Here is a 20,316-nt window from a genome sequence, read left to right as displayed (position 1 = left end):
TATATGTAATCACCTGTCGCCGATGGAGAGACTGACCTTCTGCACACTTTCGCCCGTTTCACTTCACCGTGAAGCGAATACATTTGCATCTCGTCTTCTCCAGCATTGGTATATATCAACACACACATTTATAATATATATATATATACATATATTGCTCCTCCTCCTTCGTATCGCTCTCTGCCCCCCCCCCCGTCTTTTTTCCTTCGTTCGGTTCGACAAAAGACGGGATGTTCGGCGACCTTGGATGCCCGCCGGCTGCTCTCTCACGGCGCATAGTGCCGCGGAATAATCCCTTGTCCTTGCGCCGCGTGTGCTGTGTCCGTTTATAGATCGGCTCGATCGTCGAGGCTTTTGATATCTCCTTCGTTTTCGGGTCATCTCACCGCCTCCCCTCCCCCGTTACCGTTCCCCCGCGATGGAAAAAGGAGATACTTTGGTTCGTCTTACGGTTCTAATTTAATGATTCCCGCTCCAGCCACGGGATCAAAAAGCTGCTCCGTCTTTCGTCGAGTGCTACCAGATCGTTACCACGCATTCGTAGGTACACTGACGTAGGTACGTCGAATAAACTTGGACATTTTGATAATAGTGATAGCCTTCCCGAAGGGAGCGCTGAACAAAAAGAAATATGAAAAGGGGGTGATAAGCCAAAAAAGGTTGGGAAACTATGTGATAGACAATATTTAGTAATAAGTTAAAATAATGGACTCACCACTATCATACACATATTGTCTATCATAAGGCTCAAATTGCTCGCACACAAGTTACAATACTGGTCCACCCTAGGCGATGGTCCAAATTCGGCAACCTTCCCCTACGATTCCCGCGGGAAAGCGTGTAGGCCCCGTTCTCTTCAGTTTTATCCCCTCCCCGACTACCCCTCGTCGGAGTCTCCCCGTAATTGGCAGAAAAGGAGGTCGTTTTGTTTTCGTGGCCCGCGCCGTCTAGAAGTATAAAAATTCGGCCGGTTTCTTGAGATGTAGATGCGTTCTCGGAAGCGGGTTGGGCCTTGCCCGGTACAACCAGGTGAACCATGGGCGGCAGAGAGAGGGGCGTGGGGGGAAAGGCCGCGGAGGACGAAAGAGCCCCCCCCCCCTGATCCTGGTGTAAAACCCGGCGAAGTTTTGTCCTGGACGACGTCTCTGGCGGCAATAGCATTGTCCCGTGGCGCAAAAGTTCGCGTCCCATCCGGCGGGACAATAATTGTCCTTTGTTGCGCCGTTGCTTCTCCTGGTCTTCTTCTTTTTCCTCTTACTGTTGCTGCTGCTGCTGTTGCCTCCACCTCGCAACCGCCCCCCACCCCCTTTTCTCTCCTCACCTTCGTATTCTGGCATCCTCCCGCGGCGTCTGCTCACGCTTGTTTGTTTCCACGCGCTTTAACGAATTCCGACCTTCGGCGAGAGAGAAGACGTAACGCTGTTACGTCGCTCGATTCTAACTATTTTCTCGATCGATTTCGTCGACCGAATCCGTGTTTGCGTACCCCCGAGTTTTCCTCGATCTTTCGAGATCTTGGGGACACTTGCCCATGATCCAGTTCTTTTGGTAATCTTCTGAGAACGTTAGTCGCCATTTTGGAAGCAACGTGTCATCGTGGATCCTGTTGAATGATTCCGAAGGTATAGTGGATTCATGGCTTCCTTGTTCCAACGATAATGTTCAACGATATGTATCGATGTTCGCGGATATCGTGCTCGATAAAGGAACCGACGACACCCAAGGCGATTCCGGAGCCCGCTGCTTTGCCATTCTAATGCCAATGGGGAATATTCCGTGTGAAGCTGCTGGCGTCGCTGTTACGAAAGATATCCCCTCCTTCCTACTCCTCGAGTAGTTACCGGGCGAATTTTTAGAACGTGACCGGCGATGTTGTCGACGGTAGTACACGCGGTCGATCGTGTATGAATTCGTTGTATTTTTAGGCAGTACATAATCCTCGATACTTGGTATCGAGTCTATAGCATAGATTCTTGGAGCTTTCCGCGGTTGTTACGACATTTAAATATCTCTTAGAGTTCGCGTAGTCTTCGAACGTCAATTCCGTAAACAGTTTCGTCGGGCAAGTTTAATTCGAAAGGATTAAACCGGACGGTCTTCAAGTCGGGGCTGTTATCATCCGTCCAAGATATCGTCTGTTTGGAATACAGATTCTGTGCCAGATAAACTTTCCCAACTGTACCCTCTAGAATTATTAGATCTTGAATCACTCACGAATAAAACGATTTTATCGATTTTTTGAAAGGACCTGGGCATTGTAGTTCCCAAATCGGCTACAAGATTCGTCCATTTTGGGAACTACAGTTCCTATTCGTTTTGTATGTGTTAAGTATCAATGGTAGCTTTTCTCCTGAACAGAGTATTAGGAATTAAGAGCTGGTCATAGAGGGACAAGAGTATCGTCGGGGAAAATGTAGAAAATCGTTAAGAGAAACAGGGGAAACGCCGAAGTTCCCAGGTGAAGAGCGGCGAACGAATTCGCGACCGGCTTCCCCGGGAACCTCGACCCGTTCTGCCCGGGACAGCGACTGTCCTTCTTTCCGGTTATTCCGTCATTCGTTTGTTGCAATATTTCAACCCCTTGGAAGGGTGGCGCGGCAGTAGATTGCATCGTTCGGCTCGCCGTTCACCGAATAAAATCGTGTAACAAAAACCGCTGAAAAGTGCTTATTAACATTTACTCGGCCACCGTCGTGTCTTGATCCTTTCTCGAGCAGGTGGATAAAGTTGGATCACGATGTCGCACAGTGGTCCTGAATCAAAATTTAACAATTGAAATGACCAAACACAAATTTTTTTTATTTTTTCCGAAAGAAACATGAGGTTATTATTAACGGTGGAGGATTTGTTCCATGCGTTACTATTCTCCCAGACCCTTTCGTGTCATCAATCCCACTTAAAAATCGAAAGAAATCCCCTACAAATTCATACTTTTAGGAAGACATAGAGGAAGACATAGAAGAGGAACCCTAAAATTGATAAAGAATTTAAGTAAATATACAGGTATAATTTTAGTTAAAATTCGACTAAAGACTCGATGAGAGTTGGATAGAAAGTTCCTCGTGAGAGTTTCTTCTTCAACCCCACCTCTGAGGAGGTCGTGGAATCTGTCAAGCGTATATTTTATTGCCCCCACCCCAGCCCCGCTGTGTTGCCAAGGGTTGCAAACGATTCCCAGTGCACCGTGAAAGTTTCGAAACGAACCCGAGTTTTAAACTCTTATGGAGTCTTTACTGTATAACTTTCCATCCTGCCCTGCTAAATGTTGATTCCGGACCACAATTCACTCTCTCGTCAGCTTCCGTAAAGTAGAACAGCGGCACATGTCTAATTAGCGTTTTTATGCTTCCCCCCTCCCTCCGTAACAGCAACTTCGTGAGCCTAGCTACTGCGCGAAGACGCAACATAAAGACACCAGGTGTGATTCCGAGCAACTTCGAACTCGTTTCTTCTCGATTCTCGAAACCCTGTAAAGACGATCAATTGGCGAAGCGGCCCCGTTTGGATAACCCGAGGCACCCCAAAGACTCATCCAAAGACCCAGATCCTCCTTATCTCCTCCTCGATTCTGGTGCACCGCTTGTCGAAGCGTGTACACACACACGCACAGACACATTCGCGTTTTTTTCCTCGCGGTCGAGGACCCGGCACGCGTGCTTTTTTTCTGTCTGTCTCTCTTTCTCTCCGCCTCCCTCCGTTTTTTATCCTAGCTTTTTGTCTCGTTTTTTCCCGACGCTCTCGGACCGATTCCACGTCAATAGCATCGCTGCTCGTTAATACATCGCTGTGGACAATAGTTTCGCCGTCGCTTTTCGCCGTGCACCTCTCCGCCCCCCTCGGTCCGTGGTTCCCCTTGCCCCTCGACGACCCTCCACCTTCTTCGCTTCCCACCTCTTCGTTCCACCCCACCTACCCCCGTCGACCTCCCCACGCTGCCCTTTCTCTTGCCTCACCTATACACACATACACACACACACACGTGCGCGTATGCGCGCACGCGGCTCAGAGTGAGAGAGAGAGAGAGAGAGAATACGTGTGTTATATCACATTATGTACGGCCGCGTGGTGTTGGTCCACGTATCTATGGCCTCTATGTATACATGCGTTATTCCTGGTGCATGTACAGGGTGAGCCATCTAACTGCGGAACCAGAAACATTTTGTAAACTGTCAATCTTTCCTCCGTTGCGTGTCCTTGCCCCAACGGGATGATTTTTGGAATATTTCTGTGCGACCATGTGGGCAGGGCCACGGTCTTTAAATTATTATTTGTGTGTATTCGAGGTAATACGTCGTTTTTTTTTAAATCTTGCTTCTTTATCGTTTCGAATGACTTTCTCGTTACCTGTTATGCTTGTCTTGGTATATGCTATAGATACTATATTCGGCGAGTGGATCCGAAGCATTCGTCTCCGATTTCAAAGTCGCGGAAGGATTTGCCAATTTTTCTTTTTTTTTATGAAATTTAATTGCAATTTCGAAAATGCATGCGATGTGGTTTTGGAGAAACCCGGGCGTTCGTTACGTTCCTTTTTTCTTTTCGTTTCATTCTGCGCCATCCCCGTGGCCCTGTAACGTAAAAGGGGTGAGGGGTAACGTTTTACGGCGGCATACATTAATGTTTTACAGGAGGGAACAAGGGAGGGCAGCGGCGAAGGCATACTTCATTAACGGAAATACACGTTATTTGCGCAAAATGGAGTTGTTGATGCAGGTTCGGCGAATTTATCGATCGCGCAATTATATTCTCTCTCTGTTCCCGAAGGTAACTCTCTGCCTGGCGCGCGTAGGCGTTGCTTCGTGAACGTCAAGAGCGAGGGAGGGTGGAAAGGAGAACCTGCGACGAATCTCCTCTCTTCTTCTTCTCCCTTTTTTTATCTTTTCTTTTTAGGGCACCCTGTTTGTGCCTGCTCCCCCTCCCCTCTTCCCCTCGAGTTTCCATGTAATATGTTTATATGCCCTGTGTGAAATACTTTCGTACATGGCGCGCTAGGTGTACAGGGCGATACTAAAGCATTGGACCGGACGATGGAAATAATTTCATTCTACTTGAACAGTGAAAACTTCGATGATATCGGAAAATCTCTCTACAGAGATTTGCCACCTTACCTTGAATACGAGTTGCTCCAGAAGTTAGTTATCTTCCGGTAAAACTACCCCCTCCGTTCGATTCGATCAGACACACTCGTTGTAAGGACACTTTCCAATGACAGTGTAGAAGTTGACATTGCAAGTTGGGTAAACGTACCGATGAATGAACACTTAAGCAATTTTGTTACTATTACAGTCGAATTTGCAGTGATAATAGCGTTAATCAATATTCGGCGCATGAAAATTCGATTTTTTAATATCTACACTTTTTTATTACGTATAGATTTCAATTTGGAAAATTGGAAAAATGTGATCAATTAAATTCAAAAGAGAAATACACAGATTTCACCAGTGAATGAACAGTATTAATTAAATCAATATTTCTAACCGGTGGCGTCAAAATTGTTTGACTACGAAACAGAGAATGGAAGATAATCAATATTTAATCATTTTCTTTTTGAAACACTTAATTTAATCGTTTTTACATGTAATATTCGTTCACTGGTACGTGTTCATTTACCAGTGCAACCATCCTAGATGGTTCTACATACTAATATAGTTATTATCTCGTGAATGGTACTCGTGTCACGATTACAAAACATTTCAGCCGTTCCCAGGATCAGTGGTATTTCCTTCCTGAAATCAGGCACGCTACTTTTGGAGCACCCTGTATGGGATGGAAGGACGAACAGCAGGAGTGTCGGTGACTCTACGTTCACACTGACACGATGCACACTCACACGGGACGACGCGTTCCATGCACGAACACGGAACATCGTCGGGAGCTGTGTGTGCGTTTGCATTCGCCGCGTCTGTGTGAATGTGACACTCACACACTCGGCCAGCAATGCACTTGTCGTGCAGCGCGACCACCAGCGGTTCTCAACGTCAGTCCTTCGGTTTGTTTCATTGACCACGGGTGCGTAGCAGTTCCATCCGTGTGTTTGTTTCCTACTTCATCGTTGAATTGAAACATCTTCGACCTAGAGTTCATAGAGAACAAATGTAGATTCACGAAATTAACCTACCTGGACTCGCGTGATTTTTCGAGCCGGTCTCTTGCGCCGATTTTTAAATTGTTGAAATATGGTATTTACACCGTATAGTTTAGTATAATTGATTTGTAAGATTGTCGCCGAATTATTTTCAAAATTCGAAACATAAGTCGCCGTCGATCTCACAGACCGAAAGACACTGTTGTGGACACTTGTAATTCGCAAGAGTGTTGCTACTAACGGGAGCGTGGGAGCTATTAAGGAAGCTACCAAGGAACAGCTAGGTGATACCGTCAATTGTTTCGAAAATACAAGCGAATTCCGATTTGTGTGACCGACACACAAAAAGACGTTCGGTTCAATTCGATAGCTCGTCTCGATCCGATAATTTATCATCGAATATGGTAGCTGCATTATATTCTGTTGGTTCCTGTTTTGTAATTCCTCGACACTGGGAGGTGTGTGTCGGCCGTTCAAGTTTCATTACCTATAATCCCTCCGTGTTACTTCTTCATTTCTCACGGGCTAATAACAAGCATCCCTTCCGCCCTCCCCCTCCCCCTCCACCCCACAAGGGACCACCGTAAATGCGAATCAAGATTTAAGCGATGTATGCTAATATGCGGCTTAATATGCGCTGCGGTGGCCCCGCATTATGAAGATTTTCAATTTTACGCGGCAACGGGCGTGAATAAATATTTACAGACGGGAACGAGCCGAGGGGTGGTGGGAGGCGGCCGTTACAACCTCTATCTTCCGTCGTCCCTGACAGTTTTGCTGATGTCATTAGCGCCTGGTGGCGGCACGGGGCCCTCGTTAGGCGTTTTCCAGGTGCGTGTACGGGTTGGATTACCGATGATTTCCCGATGAACGGTTGTTTCTCTCTCGTGTAGGTATTCCCGACATTACTTTCGAGGCCTAACCACTGGCCTCTATATCTGGACCCCAGAACCATAGTGTATTAACCCTCCCCTTGTGTCAATTTGACACAATTTTCTCCTGAGAAATGACGTTATGTGTAGGTAAATTTAACTATTTATCACTTCTTTTCATTCACTTTTACCACTGGGTCACTATGACACCGAGGGAGAAGTTAAGTTGAGAAAATGAGGAACGGGTGGGGGTTAAGTAACACTTTTCAAATTTTAGAGGTGATATGACTGCTTCGATAGAAGCAGATGCCTTCGAGTTCAATCCGTGTTCGGAACCGAAAAATAGAGGGGAATCTGCGCACGGTTGGCAGAATGGGATAAAACCGGTCAGGGGAAAAATATGAAAAATTTCGAGTCGAGAAGAAGAGAAATCGGCTCGCGTTGGCGCGTCTGAAAGCTTCGAGGTATTAATCACTCGCTGCCCGTAAACCTGTCAATGGTCATATTTTTAACACCTGTCTAGACCCGGGGATCGTTCGCCGAAGGAAAAGAAGAGTTCGCCCCGTCAACCGGGAAAAATTTTCTGTTCTTTTCCACGGTTCGTAGCAACGGTAGCTAGCCACTGACGCCCGCACACCGCTGACACAGTGGATGGTCACGTCAGCAATTGGCAGCCAGCCCGAAAAAATATTTCTCGCCCCCTTGGAGGATCCATCGGGTGCTTTGACAGCGGCTCGTGGATGCCCGTTGTTCCCTCTCTTTCCGGTCAATATCACCGCATAAAATATCTGGGTGACTTAGTTATCATTAGACAGCGGAATTTTATGCAAAATAACATTTTTCGAAGTGATTTGTAAAGACAGTTGGAAATATTGGATTTTCTTTCATTTCTTAAGGATGTTAATATGACAAGAATAAGAGAATATGTATTAGATCTGATGGTTATCTTGACCATTTATTACCAATTTTTGGGGCGAACCGGATATTTCTCACGTTTTCGATTTTTATTTGCAAAAGAAAGATACTTAAGTTGTTAAAAAATTTTTTTATTATTAATGTTCAAGTTACGAATTTATAATACACAATATGCTTTCTAGATATTAACTATTATTTTTTTACTATCGAACAAAAAATGATCCAATTCGCCTAGGTCTACCCTAGAACCGCGTAAACACATCGGGGATTCGCAAAATTCCGGGTTGTAACTCCACCGTGTTGCCCTGGACACGTCCAAGCCGAAACGAAACGCCTCTCCTCTCGCTTGTCCCTCTTTCTTTTTTTACCTCCCCACCCCCTGACTATGTTCGATCGTCGAACACAGCCACGCCCACGCGGTTTGCATAATTTTCCTGTATATTATTCCGCGGCTATGACGGATTCGATAAATTATCGGCCGGATCCACTCCGGGCTGGAGGACCTCTGGGGGATTGTCTTTTCGGGATCCCGTCTGGTTTAGGCGACTCGGTTCTCGATCGTGGAACCGTTCTGTGCCGGTCCTCTCGTTATAAATAGGATTCGTGAATTAGTGGATCGTTAAGGGGCCATGCTCAGTCAGGAGGCCGAAAAAAGAGTGTTTTTTGGGAATTTTTTTCTAAAAAATTATAAGACCTTTTTCAAAAAATGTATTTGTGTTTCAAAGATTGCAGTTTCTAGATTGTAAGGTAATTTTTTTATTTCGAATTATCGATTAGGAACAAAATGGCGGACTTTTTTCTGAAAAAGTGCGATTTTTACCTAAAAATCACTCGTTTTTGGTCAATTAAAAAAGTATGGAACGAAAACAAAAATCCTTCGTTCAAGGACAAGTTTCTGTGATTTGAAATAAGGCGCAAAAGGTTTCATGTAAATCGACACAGTAGTTTTCGAGAAATATTGATCACCGATTTGAAAAATGTAGTTTCGAGAAAAACGCGTTTAAAGTTTCAAGTCAAGTTTACACTTATATAAAATGTTCATTTTCTAACGCCTTTAACTCTGTCATTTTTAATTGGATTACCTTGAAACTTGCACAGAATATTCTCGAGATATACTTAAAGAAAATGTAGAAAATGAAAATTCGATTTTTTGAAAATTTGTGACTGAGCATGACCACTTAAACATATTAGGCCTGGCTGTTACCGATATGTTCTCCGAGTTAATGATTTCTTCATCCCCGATTCCATCGATATCAGTCGAATGTCTGATCGATGATATTCAAGAACGCGACACAGATACAGGAGAGCAATCGTGGGCCCCTTAATTAGAGGTTGTGAGGTGTTCACATTAACGCGACCTAACCGCTAACTTCGTTGGCCCTCGCAAATTACGTGTAATGCACGCGGAGAAGGACCACCCCCGGTGGGCGCACGATTCGATATCGGCCCCGTGGTGTCCCTCTTTCACCTCCGTCGAATGCGTCTGACGTTATTGGGTTAAGTCAGTCTTTGCGAAGTACCAAGAAAATTATGCCCAGGACAATTATAATAAACTCTACGCCTCTCCCCGTTCTCTTTCGTTCGCCTGTTGTTCGACGACAGAAGATATTCCCAGGACCTGAACGTAGATTTCATCAGGAACGGTAAATCGACGGAATATTGGAGCCCTCCGACGGCTCAGTACCTCGGTAACGAATTTCATAATTCATCATCGATGACGCGTTACGATCATCCCGGGATCGAAAGACGTCAATGTGACGACACAGCGTAATGAAAACAGGAAATTTCACAGCGTAAAAAAAAACAGGCTCTTCTTTATTTACTATTAATGATATTCGCGACCTTTGCGTCACATTCTCGTGAAACCTCTCCTTTACTAGACACATCCTCAAAATCACTAGCATTACATTAAAAACTTTTGATTTCCTTAATAGAGCCTCTAGGTATTTTAAGAATATTAACACATTAAGAATTCTATATTGTTCATGTGTCCGTCCTCACTTGGAATATTGTTCCACTATTTGGTCTCCATACCAGTATTACCTTTGTAATATATTGGAAAGTACACAGCATCGATTTTTAACCATGATTTCTCTTATATATATAATCAATTAAAATTATGGCCTCTAAGAACGCAGACGTATTATGTTTGACTTATTAATGGCGTCATTATGTGTTCTGATATCTTATCTCGCTTTAAGTTAATTACGTCAACATCATCCAGAAGAAATCATGCCCTAGTATTTATAGCAGAATATAATTGCCTAAACCGCATAATTATGAATGTGAATGAATCCTGTGTATCGCTGGACTTCTTTAGCTTCCAAGTCTTTTTTAAGCATAGACAACACATTGTTACATACAATTGACAGATCATTAAGAAGGAGACGCGATCGCGACGTTCTCTCCCCGGTGGCACGTCTGGGGCAAGCAACGAGCTTGAAAAGTTTCACGCTTGTCGTTACACACTTTGTTGCACTAAGACCGGTTTCAATTAAGAAACGAGCCACGATAATTGCCTTCCGCGATGCTCTCGCCCCTGATGAATGGGGAGGCGTTTTTATCCCGGGGGGCACGAAGAAGACTGTTTAAGGAGCCGGGCATAAATACCGTCGTAAGTGCTTTGATCCGTACAGGTCTCTTCTGCCACCACCACGGGCTTCCTTCCTTTCTGCGAACTTAGTGGCCTGTTGCACATGCCGCCACCGTTCCAGCAGGTCCCTCCGGGCTATGCACCAGTGGCGTGTTTCTTAGGCCTTTAGCTCCCTGACTCACTTGGTGATCGATTTAAGCCGCGTCCACGCGTTGCCACCCCCGTCGAAAACCTCCGCCAAGATATCTCGGGCTAGAAGGTGTCAGAAGGCTGTCTTCGAGGGCCCGGCTTGCACCCGAGGGCTTCGTAATATCTTCTGATCCCTTAAGAGTGGCTAATCCGGAATCTACCTTGCCGCCAGCTCGTGTTATTTATGTTCCTCGAAGTCTGAGCTCCCTTCGAAACTTATCGGGGGGCCGTCATTCTTATTTCTTGTTGATCAAACTCACGCGACCAACGCAGAGTACATACTTTGTCTACTTTTCGAAATGGTGTATACAGTATATCATCGATGAGTGTTCGAAGGCTCCTGGGTATTGAACATTAAATATTTCATAAACTAATGGCAGTATGGGGATAAAACAAATATCATTGGCTTCAGAATTCCAGGATCTATCACAGTACCAAACTTTATTAAAAAGTTACGGTTACACCTGGCGACCCTCTCCTTGTCAGTGCCGAGGAGCAACACTCATCGAGAATTTACTGTACATGGGGCAACGAACTGTGCAAAAACCTTCTTGGTTACCTAATAGCAACTAGCGTGGTTGAACGAATGTCAGCCAGAGATGGGCAAATCCAATTCTTATAATAAAATAATATTTCTGCTTGAACGAGTAGACACTTTGCAAACAATTATCTAATCGTATTAACTGTTTAAGGATCAGGGATAACGATCTTTGATACAGCTTCTTTTCACTATGTAATTATTCGAATAAAATTCTACCCAACTCTGATCTCAGCCACGAGGAAGATGAACGAAAAGTATCACGCGTCGACGTATTCCGCTATGGATAAGCTTTGGATGTTACGGCATCGCGATGCGTCTATGCAGGTCTGCCTCATTATATCGTTAAATTTAGATAGAACATGTATGTGTATGTGCACAGGCCATAATTCATGAGCGTCTACCTGTCACGGTCTTCTGTCCAGGTTCGGCCGACCTTAAAGGCTGAAGCTCCCGCGGATGTTTGCGCGGGATCATGAATTATGCACGCGCCGTTTAAATATGAAAGTTTAGTTTAGCACGCGCGCCAAGATGAAACGGTGGTGGTCAGGCTACCGTCGCTGACACGGCGAAATCAACCTGAACGTTAATCTCGTTATCGACGGTGGTGTATTCACGTCTATTCTTCATATCTGGTTCACGATCTCGACGAAATCCAATCGTTTATCTTTCATACGGCGCACAGTGGACCAAACGACGATTCTAACTGGAAAAAAGTCATAATTCGTGAACTAACGAAGATACGAAAAAATTATTTCTACAAAAGTTTTTTGGCACAAAGGGGCACATTATATAGTGTATAGAGTTTTTCCGTAAGTGCAATGGTGTGAAGACACAAATGTACTTTACACTTTCCGCGCTGAATCCTTGAGCACCTAGGACATTTCGGAAACTCGCAGCGACTTGGAGGTTCAACATCATACAAAGGAAAATGATCAATGAAATCGTACTGTATTCCTAGAACAGGGCGTGTTTGAATTACCGAATCGTTCGTCCTCACCGAAATATCAGAGTAGAAACTTCAACACAAATATGACCACCAGGCAATTAAAGGGTTAAAATACGCGCAGTCAGGAGCCTGTCATCGGAAAGTATTCACGTTCATTGGGTCAACCATGGCGATCTCAATTGGGGATCGAATCAATAAAAAAGAAAAAGGAAAAACAATTCCGAATTGCGATATAGTGTCCATCCTGTAAGCAGAATCCTGGCCGAATCTGTCGATGGTGTAGGGTTGAACGTTGCAGTTTCGTTAACAACCGAACACGAGCGCGATTGTTTCACGGCGTCATCTCCTCCTTTACCCTACCCCCACGACCCCTTCTGCACCCCCCTCTCCCCCTGAGTCGCGTCTGTGGACGAGGTGGAATCATGGGGGGTGGTTCAGACCTCGTGGATAGAGAGGGAGTCAGGCTCCAGGGGAGGCGGAGGACAATACTTTCCCCGCTGACTCAGTTTATGGCTGATCATTCGACCCTGGCTTTCTCTCTCTCTCCCCCTCTCTCTCGTTTTGTCCAAGTGTTTCTCTCCATCCCTATCCCTCTCCCCCTTTCTCCCCCTATCTTCTCGTTCTCCGACATCTCTCTCCCTCCCTCTTTCTGTCTCCCTATCTATCTATCCATCTATCTATCTATGTCTTTCTCTTTTCCCTCGTACATAGATATGTACAAGTACATAACCGAGAGCACACTGCCGGACGAGGTTCGTGCAGCGGTCGCGTGTGTGCAGAAATATGTAGACACCCCCTGCGCACATAGCGCGCATGTAAGATCGTCTACAGGGTGAGGCGTTTGAAAGGGATCCCCTGTGTATGTGTGTGTGTGTGCGCCGAGTTACGACTTGGGGATCGATGAATTTTGCGAGTCTTAATTGCCAGTTACGGAAGACTAAGAATTTGAGTTGGGATCCTGCCACTGAATTGCTTCAGCGGTACGAAGAACTTGCGCGACGATCATATCTACAGGGTGAAGCGTTTGAAAATCGCGAACAGGGAATTTTTCGATGGTATTGTAATTAATTATTTCGTGCCTAAAAGACTTTAGGCGACATTCATGCGAGATTTCTCGGCAGTTTATGTCAATTCGCAACGATCGATTGATTGCTGATTGAACGATCATTTGCTGAGATCCAGGTGTTGAGTATTGCTAGCAACAGAATAAGAACTCATAAAACTCTTAATTTCTTTCAATTAATTTCTTTACATAGATTTCATTATGTGTAATAACCTAGTAATGAAAATCATAAAAGTAAAAAAAATTGCCAAATGCCAACGAATGAAAAACATTAGACGGTTTCAAAAGGGTAAAATGTGAATCATTTTTATGTCATGTAATATACACACAAAAGTACAACGAAATATTTCTCCGACAATATTTAAATAATTTAAAAATGAAAGGATTAAGCCCTTCACGCGAAGTGGATACGGAGAAACCATACAGCAACCGGTGGATTCGCTTCTGTGCAATCAATTACCGGTAAATTAAGGTGTTCCGCCGCGGGGCTCGCGTGTTAATCGGTTTCTGAACGTGTGTGTGTGCTGTCTTCGGCTGATGCAGGCATCTCTGTGGATCCTCAAGAAAGTCGAAAGTCCTCGTTTCGGAAAAAAATCGACGGTTCCAAGGACATCTGGGTATAAATTACCCCCTCCCTCCCTCAAAAGAGAACAATTTTCAGTCGGAAGCTAGTCTCCTCGGGCGGTTAATTAATTTCCACACGGCTGTTAATTGACCGTGAGTCGGTGCCGAGGCAACTCTATAAATCGCCGCGGTTCCACGGTTTTTCTTTGATCCTCACCTATTCCAGTGGACCACTGGAGGCCGCCGTCGCGACTCGTGTCAAAATATTCCATTGGATTAGGGGCCGACCCACCAATCGAATTATGCACGCCGGATACACGAACTCTCTCTCTCTCTCTCTCTCTCTCTCTCTCTCTCTCTCTCTCTCTCTCTTTCTCTCGTCTTTTTTCCTGGCTCCCGTTTTGTTCTCGCCGGCTTCTTCTTTCTGGCCACGGTGGCGCTTCGCGAACCGCTTCGTTACGGCCGGACGCACACGATCCGCCGCTAATCCGCTTGGTCGTTCAGGCGACACGGGGGATCCGTCAAAGCGAAATACGTCCGCTACCTTTTCAAGTATCACTCCTTTTATCCTTGGGGGGGGGGGGTTCCTTTCGAATGGTTTTTGTTTCTTCTCTCCTACTCCCCGTCTCGTCCCTCATTGCCTTTTATTTTCTCGAATACGAGTTTAGAAGCAGCCATTGACAGTTGAATACTTGAGAATTTAACGTTGATCCCTTTTCCAAACCTCGGAGATCTTACTCAGTCCTAATCGTTAAAGTCCACCGCGAGCATTCTTATTTTGTCCTCTGTACAAATCATTCTGACTCCAGTATTCACACTAGAACTACCAGCATTGAATGTATGCTACGTTAACTTGTGTAATATATCAATACGTGTAATATACAGGGTGTAACAGAAATGTTGGAGGACCCGGATATTGGAGACTCGTGAGGTGATTTGAAACAAGTTGTTCGTTAGCAAAAATGTTATCGGAGGCTTTGTTAACGAGATATTAACGAAAAACCCCGACCAATCAGAGCGCGAGTCTGCTGGCTGAGTTCCCGCGGTAACGTTGGCTACGCGCTGCGATTAGCAACGAATAATTATTTCTCCTACTGATTTTTAAAAGAATGACGATCGCCGTCAGTAAATTTACTCAAGATGACAAAATCACGATCACAGTCGTGAATGACGTTTAATCACTATTAACTATTGATCGTGATTCCGCGATGACTAAGAGAAATCACTGTTGGATTGTTTTTCCACAGCATCTCTAATACAAATACCGCCACGAATCGTTTCCATACAGAATCCCAGTTTGGTTGCAGCCGAGACAAAGTCGTCCGCGAGGAACCACCCCATTTTCCACGCTCCGTCATTTCGCATCGGCCCTCCGAATATTCTCGGAGCTTTGAAGACGCGGCACTAAAAAAACATTGGCAAAAGTAGGGCCGATTCTTAATCGTAACCCCCGCAGGACTCTTTCTTCTCGCATACAGCCCGGAGGATTAAACGCGGCCACCCCCTGGCGACGAAGATACGCGAAATTCCCAACGAAACCCGCCCCCCATCCCCGGCGTTACTTTGCGCCCCCGTGTGCGCCTCGTCTCTCCCCTCCTCCTTTGCCGTTTATTTTTTTTTCTTCCTCTACCGCCCTGGCCCCCGCGCCACCCTTCTTGCTCTTGCATTTTTTGCCTCCTACAACCACGTAGAACCGGCAGTGAGAAAGAGACAGGAGGAAGGGGTGGGGGAGTGCAAGAGGAAGGGGGATGGGAGCAGGAGACAATTTCATTGCGTTCGTCTCGTCAGCTTCTCTCCAGCTTGCTGAAGAGTTGCCACGGGCAACCCTTCGCGACCACTGGAGAATTATTGTCCGCGAGTGGTGGGTTCAGGCCGGCGGAGTCGTGCGCACCCTGTGCCAGGAGCTCCACGTCGGGGAAAAATTCAATCCCCCGGTTAAAGGGGATGACGCGCTCTTCAAGTCCGTATAGTCGGCCCGGTAATTTTCACGAGGGCCGTTTTGCCTCCACCCCTTCTTCTTCTTCTTCTTCTTCTTCTTCTTCTTCTTCTTCTTGGCTCTGTCTAGGTTTCCCTCGTTCTGCTTCCCCTCCCCCCTTTTCCGCCGTTGCACGTGTCTCTTGACGCGAGAAGAGAGACCAACCCCCTTGTGTTGTTTGATCCAGCCGAATACCATCACCGGTTGGAAGTTGAATTGTTTGCGATTCGGGGTCATCGAGCTGATTCGTCGAACGGCTCGCGGACCAGACTTATGGTTACTTTTTCTTCGCCAGTTTTCGCTGCAGGAAATGCCCGAGACCCCCCTATTGGAAGTTCGGACAGCGGCGAACGGTCGTTTTTGGACTTTGAGGTCATAGATCATCGTGTCGGTTTGATATCGTTAACGAACGGAATGGGAGCAACTTTTCGGAGACGTTCTACTGGGCAGAGCCTGCACGCCCTCCCCCCAAGGGGGTACGATTGTTTACCGTACTAATTTTATGCCAGGGAAAGTCTCCCTCGTCTGTTGTTTGCACCGGAATTCGCAGAGTTGCTCGATTTTTCAGCAGGTATGGTCAGCCCTTATTATTATTACGTCAGCCTAGAATTGAATTTAATTCAAATTGTATAATTCTTTCCGGAATTGGAAGTATAATTCTCTTGAACACATTTCCTCGAGGTTCGCCCCACCCCCGTACAGTGTAACGACGGTCTCAGAACGCAAAGAATTGGGGACATACGGGGAACGTCCGAACGGAGAATCTTAAGAAGCCAGTCCTGTTTAATGTTTAATCGCGAATCTTGCTTTTCGAATGCCGCACGGAATTCCAAGGGGCCCAGGGTCCTCTTACGACAATAAAACGAACGAGCCAGCCGAGTTTACGACGCTCCACGCTTTCAGGGTCGGACACTGACGAGCACCTGGGGTAAATCTAGGGGGTGGCTTAAGGGGGTTAATTTCCAACGTCGACTTAATTCACGTGCTTGCCCTGCTGACATCGTTCTGGCGTTGTTTCAGAGGACTTCTTTGCCACGTTTTTCTTCTTCTTCGTTTTCTTAAAAACGTCCCCTTTCGCGGACGAAATTCATTCGAGGCCATTAATTGTAGGGTGGTATAAAAGAACTAGACTTTCATTGTTTTACGTGGGATATATTTATTCTTATTTCTTTCTTTGAACGTTGGTGGTTTCATTGATCTCAGTAATTTTTTCGGTATCGTTGAGAAAACGGCCACGTGCATCGACAGGGAGGGGATGCTATCTTATCGTCGATAAATAAGTACACATTCATGAAAGTACCCTCCGCCCACGCATTGCCTTTTTCTCTCCCCGCCCCTCCGTCAAGGTTACTTTGATAACACCTTCGGTTCGATTAAGCACGAAAAAAAAGCACGCCGAATCTCCGTTGTTGCGAAACCTTCCTGGGGGGACGTTGGACATCCGTCGAGCGTCATTTACATTACTTTTCAAAAACAGCAAATTTCCTATAAATTCAACACGAGCTACCATTAGCTGCCTAGGGTAAACCAACCAGTAATTGACTGCATACAAGTCAATGACCATTAGGCAATGAAATGTAAATTTATAAATTAAAAATTATTAAATGCTTATAATTGGTTTACCTTGCTCGTTTTCTTGTCGACTCCAGATCGACTGCAATTCAGATAATATCGAAGATACGCTAGTTTGATTTTTATGAAACCGCTAAGAGATCCAGGAGACCAGTCCAGAATAAAGCTCGAGTATTTTACGATTCTGTCGTAGGAGTTTCGATTATCGATGTTCTAAAAATACTCTATCCTTGGTTATTAACCGCCCATAATAGCGCGTTACCCCCATTGACACCTTCCCTTCCCCGTGCTTGTCTTCGAGTGCCTATTCCACCATTCCTGTGTTCCTCCCATTTTTGACGAAAGTAACATTCCCTGACTGGGAACGCCATCGACGAGTTTCCAATTCCTCCGATATCTGCGGCTTCGCCATTCGGGGCGGGGGAGGAGGGTGGAGAATTCTGCGCAGAAAGCGATCTCTCCGCCGCGGCTAAACTTACGCCCGCGTGTTTACGCGCGCGTTACATCGATCTATCGATCTATTTGCGTTCGCAAGACTACTCGGCGAGCGTTGTGGACTCACTGAAATTAATAGAATCGAGGCCTCGAAGGAGTAGAATCGCGGCCAAAGTTTCGATAAGACTTGGCCAATCGAAAACCATTATTTTCATTCGTCCCGCGATTGTCAAGAAGTTCGCATATCATCGTGTCCACCCAATTAATTCACGGAACGTTTTCCTTCGAATATCCACCCATATTTTTTTTTATTATCATTCCCGTTTCTACCCCCCCCCCTCCCCGGATCTCATCCTCCTACGAGAGTTTGCATATTAATCGCGTTGTTGTACCAAACAACCGTTGCCTCGTTTCACCTGATCGGCCTTAGTGATCTTAGTGATGTAACCTTCCTTACGGTCGCAACGAAAAAGAGAAAAAGTGGTGCCGCGCAGAGACAACGGGGGGTGGGGGGTGCTGGGGCGGTAGCGAGAGAGAAAAAAAAGCGAGAATAAAGGCACACTGGGTTTCAGAAGGATGGAAAAGAGAAGACGGTCCGAAAAGGTGGAAGAAAAAATAACGAAAACTACAAAGTATCTGAAATGTAGGCCTGCCACTTTTCTTTCCCTTCGCTACTCTGGCTACCCCCTCCCCAGTGTCCTTCTCATCCTCATCTTCCTCCTCCTGGTCTTTGTTTTTCTTCTACATCTTCTTCGTCCGTTTCTCTCTTCCTCCTCCACCCAGCCGAGAACTCACCCCACGACTCCCCCCTCTCTCTTCCATCGATGGACCGGGTTTCACCGTGACCATTGGCGCCCAACAAGCGCACCCGCTTAAAAGATACGCGACAAGCTTATCGACACGGTAAACAAGAGCACTTTACTACGGACAATATTGGCGGAATGTAAAACCTGTTTGAAAGCCGACATAAAGAAAAAGAAAAAAGAAAAGCGGGGTGTCCGAGTGTCTCCGGGATCGTCTGCGTTTCCTCTGCCCCATCGTCTGTTCTTCGGTGCTCGTCGTCGTCTTTTTTTCTCCTGTCCAGCCCGCGCAAAAAGGTCTTGTCTTAGAAAAGAAGAGGCGTTTCTAGCGGGCCCGCGCGCCTCTGGGAGCGGTGGAGGCGGGCGCGAAGGGGGATGGCAGCGCGTGGAAACTGGTTTAGAAGTCGTACGCTCGAGAAATCATCCTTTCCCACCTCCCTGCCGCTCCGAACGAGGAAACGGCGCGGGTATATTCGTGTGTTGTCTCGGAGTCCACTGAGAAATTGTTCTCGGGGTTTCTCCTATGCAAAACCGGATTATATTTCGTCGAGTGGTGATATTTAGGCTCATTCGACGTGTCAAAAAACGTGTATGGGGCACCTTCAAGCATGAACATTGTGGCGGTAGGATGAGAAGTACAGTAAATTCTCGATCATTGTCCGAAGGCTTCTGAAGACTCGCAAGGACAGCTCCTCAGGGGTAATGCTGAATTTTTAATGAGGTTTAGGACAGAGCTTGGAATTCTGAAGCCAATGATACAGTGTGTTAAAAGATAGGTTAATCATAGGGTTTTCAGGACAAGTATCACAAAAATAATTTGTTTCATACCTTCTGCCATGTTTACCTACTTCCGTCGACACAGACATTACAATTTCTCTTTGACCCCGTTAAGATCGGACGAAGCGTTCCATTTAACCGAATATCGTTGTCGTTGGTATTACCAGTGGAAGTGTTAATAATTGATCGACCAATAATTTTCGAAATGTTAAACGACTCTGCCGTCGTTCATTTCTTTGTTTTTCTTAAATAAGTTTATCTAAGATATAGGAACCGATTATAGATACGTCTAATCCCCAGAAAAATCTTTATGTCGCCACTTGACTTGTTGCACAAAAGCAAGTGGTCGGTTGCCTACACAAGGGTTAAACCTTCCCCGAGTAGAATACCAACGGCAGAACCCATTGGATCCACCATCAGGACACGCGTGTGTCCAGCTTAGAATTCAAATCTCCCGCCGAAAGCTATTCGCGCGGGAACACGAAGTTCGCGGAGATCATCGTCCTCGTAACGTCTACTCCACGGATTTCCCGCGGCGTCAGGGAGGTCTGAGGGGGAGGGATGGTAAATAGGGGAGAATGCAACGACAGGGGCGGGTGGGGGGTGGCGGTAGATGCATGCTGTGGAACAGAGGAGAGAGACACGTTCGTTCGATAGAAAAAGCGCATCGCCTCGGGAAGAAGAAAGGTCGAGGTGGCACCGGGCAGGATCATCGGCCTAGTTACGTCCTTCTTCCAGTAACCTTGCATCCTCCCCGACGGCTTTTCCACCTCCCTCCTCCATCCCTTTCCAGCTATCGTTCCATCGTCTTCGTTCCATTTCGTCGCGATTTACACCGGTGGCTCGCTGCCGAGGGCCTCTCTCGGCATACATACATACCCCGGTGTAGGCAAAAATCGTAGCGACCTGATGGAAACGAAACAAGAAGAAAAAAAAAGAAAAAAGAAAAAAGAAAAGAAAACAATCCAGGGACCTGCAGCGGAGTCGCG

The 20,316-nt window shown here is 46.0% G+C and overlaps 1 protein-coding gene across 3 annotated transcripts in view; it reads left to right on the top strand.

Annotated features, from left to right (window-relative positions):
• LOC107190190 (LIM domain-binding protein 2-like) overlaps positions 1–20,316 on the top strand; it is a 129,178-nt gene that overhangs the window by 23,510 nt on the left and 85,352 nt on the right. The gene's annotated exons all lie outside the window — the stretch shown is intronic.

Source organism: Dufourea novaeangliae, unplaced genomic scaffold (assembly GCF_001272555.1).
Source record: "Dufourea novaeangliae isolate 0120121106 unplaced genomic scaffold, ASM127255v1 scaffold168, whole genome shotgun sequence".
Classification (NCBI taxonomy): domain Eukaryota; kingdom Metazoa; phylum Arthropoda; class Insecta; order Hymenoptera; family Halictidae; genus Dufourea; species Dufourea novaeangliae.
The sequence above is the reverse complement of the archived record's forward strand: the minus strand, read 5'-3'. Positions and strand labels throughout refer to the sequence as shown.